Source organism: Amaranthus tricolor, chromosome 2 (genome assembly GCF_026212465.1).
Source record: "Amaranthus tricolor cultivar Red isolate AtriRed21 chromosome 2, ASM2621246v1, whole genome shotgun sequence".
In the NCBI taxonomy this organism is placed as follows: Eukaryota; Viridiplantae; Streptophyta; class Magnoliopsida; order Caryophyllales; family Amaranthaceae; genus Amaranthus; species Amaranthus tricolor.
This window is the reverse complement of record NC_080048.1, coordinates 4,326,564-4,337,109: the sequence shown is the minus strand read 5'-3', so window position 1 is coordinate 4,337,109 and position 10,546 is coordinate 4,326,564. Positions and strand designations below refer to the sequence as shown.

Sequence of the window (10,546 nt, the reverse complement as noted above, 5' to 3'; positions counted from 1 at the left end):
TACCCTACAATTACATCTAAGTCATTTTTGAAATCTAAAAGGAAAAATATGGTTTGATGTGGTGTTAAACTTGAATTTCAAAAGCATGATTCATAGAGGTGTTCATTTGGGTCATCGGGTTGATTTTGGGTTAGGTATTTCGAGTCGGTTTGAAATCGAGTTTTGTATCCATATTGTTTTTTACATTATTGTACATCATTTTTTAAGTGAGGTCTAATCAAGTTCGGTTAAAAATTAGGGTAAATTTTAGGTCATTAGATCTGTTTTAAACACTTCTAAATTTATTCAATCTAGTGCTAATTCTATTTTTCAATTTTGTCATTAATTTCATATATGTAATTACATAATAATAGTTTTAGAAATAATTACGAAAAAATCTATTCTCAAAATAATTACAGAAAACAAAAAGTGAAAAAAATGTAAATTATTATTTATTTCAAAATTAAACTTGATTTCAAACAGAGTTGTAACTCGCAATTGCTCCAACAATATAATTACACCATAGTAATACTCAAAAACCTTTACAATACAATCGAAAATGCAATCACATCACCAATTTACACTACGCGGTTTCATAAATGATTAAAATAATAAGTATGCAATGAATTCTCTTTATTTCAAGTGTGGCTTCCTGCATGGTAAATTAATTATTTTCGCAGTAAGTGTAGAAAATCCAAAAAAAATTGAAAAAATGAAACGTAAAAATCAAACACAATATGAATGTCAGATATTGCGGCATAACAAATGCATCTCATTGAAACAAGAAAGTGACTGTTGCTGCAGCAACTTGAGGCACCCAAAAAATGTAACTTATGAATACTGTGACTGCAATAACTCTTACCAAATGTTGAAGATAACAATACATTTTTATTATGATTTTGATGAACACACACTCAATTTAATTCATTTTCACAAAGAAACAAAATTCTAATTCTCTTGCTCTTTTGCCCCCTTTTCTAATTAAATATCTAGTGGGTTGGGGACTTAGGGTGTTTATTTGGGTTATTGGGTTGATTTCGATTTAGGTGTCTTAAGTCAGGTTAAAAATTGAGTTTTTTGTACACATTAGTTTTTACATAATTGTAAATCCATTTTAAAGTTAGATTAAAATTGAGTTCGGTCAAAAGGTCGAGTAAGTTCTAGTCGTCGGGTCTGTTTTGAACACCGTTACTAAAGGTATACTATTTCTGTAAAATAATACTCTCTTCGTTTCAATGAGTCTTGATTTGCATTTTATTCTTAATCAATGATTCAAAACATAGTCAATTAAGATCTTGTTTGATTCGTCTCGATATAAGAAGAATTTCCATAGACAAAAGAAGAGAGGAATAGATCTTTTTGCATGTGGTGAGAATTGAAACTCAGTCTTCAATCATTAGGCCAACTCATAATTCTCGTGAAATATTTTGTTACAAGTTAGACAATGCAAAGGATGAACTCGAAAGTGGTGCGATGTTTTCTTGTGCGTTCAATGAAATCGGTTCGCCATGGAGCTATTGCTTCGATGTCCCAACATTTAACCCTAGAACATTTTACAAGTCCTCTGTTAGAAAATCTGGGAAAAGATTTGTTCTTGGACAGGTCTTCATAGTTGGAGGTTCAACAATCTGATCAAACAACAGAAAAAGAAAAAGGATTTAAAATCCTATCAAACAACAGAAAAAGAAAAAGGATTTAAAATCCTATCAAATGGGAATTAAAAAGAAAAAAACATTTGAGTAAAAAAAGTATATAAGCATAACAGTCAGTAAATGTGAACTGCTGTTCATTAAAACATTCAAAAAAGCTAGAGCAAGTACTCCATGAACTGCTGTATATTAAACCAATACTGCCTCTGTTCCACTGTCACATGATTCACTAATCTCCTTGAGAATAGCAAATCAAAAGAAGCAAATTATGGTCGATTTTGAGTTATTTTAGGGTTGTTTTCACCAAATCGTGAATTCAAAAAGCGAAATAACTGGTGAATATGTTACACTACTCTGTTCCTAAGAGATTATCACACTTTACCTTTCATTCGTCGCTTTCACTTTACTACAATTTCCTTTTATAGAAATGTCCTCACCGCATTCTTTTATTCTCAGCCAAACATTTCAACTCTCCTTTAATATTATCCTATGTTACTCACACTCTTAATTTTGCTTCACATACCCATGTCCGATCCTTGGTGTTCGGACATTGGTATGGATCGGACATGGGTATGGCACTTAGACACTTCATTTTGGGAGTAAAATTTACTATTTAGACATATCCGACAATTGGAGACGTACTAGTATCCCATATCAGTACCCCAGTCCAAGTAACATAGATATTATCCAAACAATACAAATGATCCTACCATTTCATAAACTTTGTGTAATACACAACTGTGACAATATCTCGAGAACAGAGGGAGTATAATAATAAAAATTTAAGAGTCTTTAACACTTAAAAGTCAGTTTCATAATTAGATCCCTTTCTGTGCAAAAACCCAAAAAAATACTTGAGTGCTTTTTGCACTTGAAATTCACCTAGGGAAGATGATGCACCAGAAGTAAGTAATTATAACTGACAAAGTGAGAATGCTGTTATACTAATAAGTAAAGACAGACATGCACTGAAAACAATTTTTCAGGTACAAAAACAACTTTCAAAGATTTAAAATTGAAAATTCTAACAGTAAAAAAGTTGTAATTAGTACCCCACTTACTCCTATTTAAAGACACCAATTATGGGAAATGAGAACTTTGAAATTACTGAGGTTATATGCAGTGATAACTTGAAACTTCTATTTATGTTTCTTTAATAACAGAAAGGTATTCTGACATATCAGTTAGACAGTAATTTTAGATGATTTAGTAAACAAATTTAAGGCTTGTTATTGCCAAGTAGAGTACCAAGATTTAAAAGAGAACTTACAGGTAAATTGAAGGCTTGAGGTTTCTGTCAGAAAAATTACAATTTCACAATTATATGCAACATAGCATAATCATCTAAGTGCCTATCCTATGTTCTAGATAGAACTAAAAGAGATTCGGGTTTCAGACAACAGGGCAGAAAATTGAAGCGGATAAGATACCTTGTTTTTGAACGGGGCTCTCACTGTTTGGGGGCAAAATTGACCATATTCCTCTAGCCCTCTCTCTGAATGGGGTACGGGTATGAATTGTTTATTACCTTCCCTCACCTGGACCCTGTTTTCGAGCGGGATATTGAGTTGATGATGATGAAGATACCTCGTTTATTGCAGACGCTTAGCCATGAATTGAAGCCGATACAAATGAAACAATGTTATATGTAGAGATATTATCCCCCATTTGAGCATTGAGAATCTTATGACCAACCAGTACGCAATTTGTTAATGAAGTTTCAGCCGCGACTTCATCTAACCAGAAGAAGCATCACAACCTTTAAACTGATATTAACACCAACACTAAAAAGCAATGGAGTATAATTTTGCATACTCTTCTGAATTCTATGTCTTCAATCATACCAAATTTGAAATATAAATATCTACAGAAATTGCAGACTAACTTGACAGGAGTTCCTTAGCAAAACCAATGTGATCCGTATCACTAGCCAACTTAAGTTTTGAAGGATCCAAAGAGCGAACACCCCCCTGAGTGATCCTTTTGTGTCTACAGGAAACTGTGAAAAAAGAGAGAACCTTGCACAATTTCTGTTAAAGAATTCCACGTGCACGTAACATACTCAAACAGAAACAAAAAACTAGAAGGCACTTGAATATGGAGGACTATTATCCTACGTAATATCATGAAATCTAGGTAGGTTAATATGTACACGACCCTTGAAATCACCCATCAAGATTAGTCAAGAAACTATAGGCCAAGACCTCAATAAAACACTAAAAGCGATGAATTGATGATGGATACAGATTCTGGTTCAAAGATTAGAACGAAGACACCCGCAATATTGGAGCAAAGATAAAAACCTATGATTTATACGTGGAAGACATCGGTGTACTTCTCATTTCTATATTACAATAGCCAACTTACACTTACACAGTTATTGGAGCTATGAAAAAATCCATGATAATAGAATCCAGAAAAACAAAAAGTCAACATTTTGCGAGCTGCCCACCAAAGTTAGAACAAAAGACTCAAAACATAATTGGGTACGGGTATAGGCAAACCTCCGTCCAGCAATGCCATTGATTGAGGAAGTCCTAATGCCTCACCACATTTACCAACTTGTAAGTCACCATAACAAACATTAAAACCGAAAGCAGATAGCATGGATATCTCAGGATTAACTTCGCATCAAAAACACTCCTGCATTTGGTGAAATCCAAAAAGAACGTAAAAAACCCTCAGATCCTAGACATTTACAAAGAATAATCACAATAAATTTGCAAAGAATAAATACAAACAAAAAAGGAACAATCAAAAAGGACAACAGAGAATAACATCAAATGCTTCACTTGACCGCATATATAATCATCTCATTTTGAGAAAGATAACTACAACAAAGCAATAAGCAGTGAAATCCAAAAAGAACGTAAAAAACCCTCAGATCCTAGACATTTACAAAGAATAATCACAATAAATTTGCAAAGAATAAATACAAACAAAAAAGGAACAATCAAAAAGGACAACAGAGAATAACATCAAATGCTTCACTTGACCGCATATATAATCATCTCATTTTGAGAAAGATAACTACAACAAAGCAATAAGCAGTGAACTGGGCATTCATGTTTGATAATTCCTGACTTTGCCCATGCTATGCTTTCCTAGGAACCATCAAGAGGAGCCAGATGTTCTTTTTCCTATAGTTGTTATCACTATTGCAGCAAGCTCATTACTTATGATACGTTTGTAGCATCCTTTGCTCCGCCTAACCCAGTCTCCCATTGTGCACGTAATCAATAGCATATTGGCATCGATAAACACAGTTAAATCAAAAGGTATGAATGAAGATGGCAAAGTTCAGCAATTACCTCAACAACTGAAATATCAACATCTATTTGGCAAGAAGTGAAAATGATACATTACAGCCATGAGAACCTGAAAACAATCTGTTTTCAAAACAAATAATATCAGTACAATAACTGCACTCAATAGAAGTACAACTCAAAGGAATACAAATAAGGAAGAATGATATAGAAAAAACAAATGTAAAATAAAGTTATGATAATCTTATGAAAAATTTTATGGTTTTCTTAATTTTATTTCTCAAAACAATAGTCAAAACCAGATACAGTTAGGGACATGGATTCTTGACAAATGATAAAAATATATCCAATGATCCTGTAACGACCAAAATCAACAAAAAGGCGAAGTAAAATAGTGGAAGAATAGATTGATGGTTTTGAAAAACATGGGAAAAATGAATAGAGATAAACTAAAGGACAAGCAAATTCAGTAACCACAAAATAATTCATTTTAAGAGTTGTGACTTCAAGCTTTAGGTGGCCAATCCGTTCAAAGGTTGCACGTTTGATGTTTCATCCTCCAACCAATAACAATAACATTTCATTACCCCAAGGCCCAATGCCATTAAACGACTCCCAGTATGTGGGATTTGAGGGGGTCATATTTACGCAACCTTACCAGTGTTTGTGATTACAAAGATGTTTTCGGTTGATCCTTGGTAGAAAAAATCATTTGTAATTCCATATAAATAAGAGGTGTGCAAGTTTCAATGAGCCATTTTCATATAGCTCTAGAGTAATTCACAACAAGGAGGGAGAGGAAGGAGGTCAACAACACTGACCAACTACCCCAAGCTAGTGCAGGCATGCAACGCTTTGAGTTTGTACTCCCAATGTTATTGTTGGGAGCATAGGGCTCAAATTGCTCAATTAATGAGCTAACATTGTATTCTTAATGATTAAAGTGATAGCAGTTTCTTTTTAAAATTTGAGCAACCGAATAATCTACAAGATTCAACATAAGTCATATTCAAAGTCTTTGTTCCGTTGAAGCAAAAAATAACAAGTTCCTTCAAAATTCAACTATTTTCAATATGTCATGAACCATGACATAGTAGACAAATACCTCAAAATAAGCATTCATATAACAAAGTAAATTCATGCATTTTGCTTCTCTATTTAAACTAAAAAGAGAGAAATCTCACTTTACCTCAAAGTTGTCTGTAGCGCACTTATGTTGCATTTAGGAAGTCTCGCTTATAAACCCCCATCCATGGATAATAATTTTGGTTCAATCATGAGCGCCAACTTACTCATCTAATTGGAAGGCTTATATAGTCTTGTAATCAGGACCTTCCATAAAAAAAAGCAAGAAATTATTTTAGAAGGTCAACTGAAACCATGTTTAGATTCCAATTTTGTCATTTCCACCTTCAAGGTAAACAAATTGGAGTTGCCGAGAGGATAAACAAGACATCGTTGGGAAGAGCAAGATGTATGTTGAATCAAGCAAAACTTGAAAAGGAGTTTTGGGCCGAAGTGGTTTCTATGGCGTGTTACTTGATCAACTGTTTTCCCCACACTGCACTTGACTTGTAGTGTCCCCAAGAGGTAGGAGTGTTCAAAATCGGATATTGAGTTGATTCGGATTCGGAAATCCAGATATTCTGTTTTTTGGATACCTAAAAATGTGATCCAGTTCCGACCCAGATAAAGCCGGGTATCCGGATCGGATATCTCGGATTGGGTTTTTATGCACACCCCTACCAAGAGGTATGGTATTCTTCTGCGGTTGATTATTCAAATTTGAAAATTTTTAGAGTCCGACATACATACATGTTACTGAGGGAAAACTAGAACCTCAAGCTAGAAAATACATATTTGTTGGCAATGGGTTGTATGTCAAGGGATACCGGGAATGGTGTGAGAAATCTAGAAGGATTGGGTTTTTATGCACACCCCTACCAAGAGGTATGGTATTCTTCTGCGGTTGATTATTCAAATCTGAAAATTTTTAGAGTCCGACATACATACATGTTACTGAGGGAAAACTAGAACCTCAAGCTAGAAAATACATATTTGTTGGCAATGGGTTGTATGTCAAGGGATATCGGGAATGGAGTGAGAAATCTAGAAGGATAATAACTTTTAGAGATGTTATATTTGATGAATCATCTATGTTTTCTTGCCCTTTAGATAATATTGTTACTAACAATGTAGGTTCAACACATGATGCTTGTGAGAAGGTGGAGCCTCCAATAGCTTTGAAAGCTACAAGGGTTAAAAATGAGATGTATTAACCAATGGAATCATCATCTCCTGATGTGAAGCGGTTAAAGAGGCAAGTGAAGCCAATAAAAAGGTACATTGAGGAATATGATTACGTGGCCTATGCTCTCAAGGTTACAAGTGAGGTACAAGGTGGAAATGATCCCGACTCATATAGACTAGTTATGACTTCGATGGATGCAAGTAAGTGCCTTGGAGCCATGAGGCAAGAGATGGAGTCTCTTGAGAAGAATAACACTTGGTCTATTGTGAAAGCTCCCAAGAATAAAAGGGTTATGACCTATGGTATTCAAATGGGTCTTCAAGAAGAAGGAAGGATTATCTAGTGATGCTGGCCCCATCTACAAAGCTAGTATAGTTACAAATGGTTATTCTCAAGTTGAAGGTATTGACTTCCATGAGGTGTTTTCTTCGACGGTGAAGCATTCTACAATTAGAGCCAAAGTTGTCAGGATCGATATTCTACGTAGGATCGAAATCAAAAGGTGGGATCTAATCGTAGGATTGGACGATCCTACAAATTTGCAGAATTAACTAGTTGTATGATGTCCATGTTTATTATTTGATCATTTTCAACATAAAAAAACAATAATAACCCATATAATTTCTTTAGATTTTGCTTTAATTTTAAAATACATCATATCTTACTTTTCTAATGCCCTTTTTTTCTCTATTCTTAACAAAATGACAAAACATATATAGGATAGGCTACACATAATATATTTAGAGCACATACATACAAGGATATAATAATAAACCATAGTAAGCAAAAAAAGAACAAAGATACTAACAAAAAAATCAAATTAATAGTTTTGAACGATCCTACTGATCCTAATAATGATCCTAGCCGATCCTACCAACGATCCTAGCCGATTCTATCCGATTCTCACGATCCCACCAACGATCCTACTTGATTCCGATTCCACTAACGATCCTAGTGGTTGGGTCCGATCTGGATCGTAGTATCGTACGATTCTACGATCCGGATCGCGATTTTAACAACAATGAATTTAGAGCCCTACTTGCTTTTGTCGCCATGAAGGACTAGGAGTAACATCAATGTAAAAACAACATTTCTCCACGGTGAATTAGACGGGGAGATCTACATGAGACAACCTAAAGGTTTTGAGATAATTGGTAAGGAGGACTATGTGTAACGCTTGGAGAGATTGCTATACGGCTTGAAGCAATCTCCAAGACAATGGTATAGAAGGTCTGATTCCTTCATGATGTCACGTGGTTTTGAACGGAGTTTGTATGATAGTTTTGTTTATATGAGGAGCACTAGTGCGGGGTCTTTGATTTATACTTATTGTATATAGATGATATGCTTGTTGCTTGTAAAAAAGCATGCTTGAGGTGAAGGTTTTAAAGGAGCAATTGTTAAAGAAGTTTGACATGAAGGATTAAGGAGATACAAAGAAGATACTAGATATGAAGATTGTTAGGGATAAGAGCAATGAGTTATTGTATCTTAGTCGCAAGAGGTACATTGATAAAGTGTTAAAGGGGTTCTCTATAAACTAACGCCAAGATTATTTTCACTCCCCTTGGTTCTCACCTCTTACTCTTTAAAGATCATTGGCATCAAACCAAGCAAGAAGAAGATGACATGCGGGGTGTTCCATACACAAATGTCGTCGAATATATAATGTATGCTATGGTGTGTAGTCGACCCGACATAGCTCAAGCCATGAGCATGGTTAGTAGATACATGGGTAATCCTAGGAAACGACATTGAAATGCAGTGAAATGGCTTCTTAGATACTTGAAGGGTACATCGGATGTATGCCTTAAGTTTGGGATAGACAAGACCGGGCTTATTGGCTATTGTGATTCAGATTACGAGTGAACCCTAAGATCCTTCAAGCTCTTTCGGAGTTTCTTATTGATAATAAAAGATATCTAGGCTAGACCGTGGACGTAGTCTAATTACAGGTGAACCACGTTAAATCGTTGTGTGTGCTTTAGATTGTTCTTTTTTGATTTGAATTGTTGAAACTTGATTAACATTGGTTTTGTTTTGATCACAAGTGTTCAAGACCAATCTTGAAACACTAATCATTGGTCATAGGTACTGTGGTGCTCAATTTCTTCAAACGTTTCTCGATTTTGTTTTTGTTTTTCAAATCGAGTCGAATTCCATTTTGGGCAACATTGAACTTATTTGACGTGCTGATTTTATCAACAGGTTTGACCAATTATTTTTGAACCTGCTTATAAAACACCTTAATCATAACAATAAGTTGTTTCAACCAGTTAATTTACCAAACACCGGCCTTAGATGATTGATCACCCCAACCCTCTATTTGTGCCAAAATAAGCTGTATTTCTCTAACAAAGTAGCCAAACACCCTCTAAGCCATATGTTTTATTCTAATCATTGCTTTTCTTTGCCAATCCATTTACATTATCATTTGGAAAGGAGGTATTGGACAGTAATTAAAATTTATAAAGAAAAACGACATGTTTGAGAGTAAAACACCACAACGATTGAATGACATAACACATTTTAGGAAAATAAAAACTAAAAATTCATTCTTGTTGCCACCATCACTACTACTAATTAAACGTCCATAGTATCAACTATCGAGCGATATATACTAGGAGAAGTATATAAAGATGAAAATTTTCTGTTAAACATAGAAGAACACGAAGAATTCGAATCCAAAACCAGACACTCAAACTTTTGATGAACCATTATGGGTCTTAATTAGTCAATCAAAATATAATTGATTTACAGCTTCAAAATTTTCCAGCATTACCTAAATATTTTCCAGAAATTATCCCAAAATCTTCCAGAAAACCCGCCGGCAATATAGCTTCTCTTCTGTCCTCCAATGCTACTTTCCCTTTGCCGGTTGGACTCCAATCATTTTTAGTTGAGGACTTGATTGCCTTTTAGCATTCCAGTGTTTACAATCCTGCAAAATCAGAAACCCATAAATTTAAATAAAGAAAACCAATGATTGAAAGAACCAAGTAGAAACAATTACATAAAATGACTAAATGAGAATTGATTGCAAAATGTTCGATGAAATGACCAAATGAGAATGTCACTTAAAAAAATGAGAATGGATAAAATTCTTTAGTGTAAATTAGCCTTATAAGTTATAAGTTATAACTCTCTAAACAAGTAACCGGCTTGGCTCCGGTCTTTGGAGTAATATTTAAAGTGTTAATTTTTTTTTCAATATTTAAAATTAAAAATTTAAAATAATATTTTAAATATTAAAAAACTAAAAGTAAATATTTAATTATGAAATTTTGATGTTTAATATAATTTAGTTAGACTAGTTAGACCAATTTAGAATTGTCTAAAAATTAGATTGTGAAAATTTATGAAACTATTTTCAAGCCTTTATTATAAACTTTTTTATCATT

At 34.1% G+C, this 10,546-nt stretch overlaps 1 long non-coding RNA gene across 3 annotated transcripts; it reads right to left on the bottom strand.

Moving 5' to 3' along the window:
• Window positions 1-995: 995 nt before the first annotated feature.
• Window positions 996-10,287, bottom strand: LOC130805092 (uncharacterized). 3 transcript variants are annotated; one of them, XR_009040143.1, is made up of 5 exons: window positions 10,159-10,287; window positions 9,928-10,086; window positions 6,084-6,226; window positions 4,940-5,017; window positions 998-4,271 (listed from the first exon to the last, which is right to left on the bottom strand). It is a non-coding gene; the product is annotated as an uncharacterized LOC130805092 (long non-coding RNA). The 3 variants fall into 3 exon arrangements; XR_009040142.1 differs by having other exon boundaries at window positions 1,007-1,607; window positions 3,059-4,271; window positions 9,928-10,243; XR_009040141.1 differs by having other exon boundaries at window positions 996-4,271; window positions 9,928-10,287.
• Window positions 10,288-10,546: the final 259 nt, after the last annotated feature.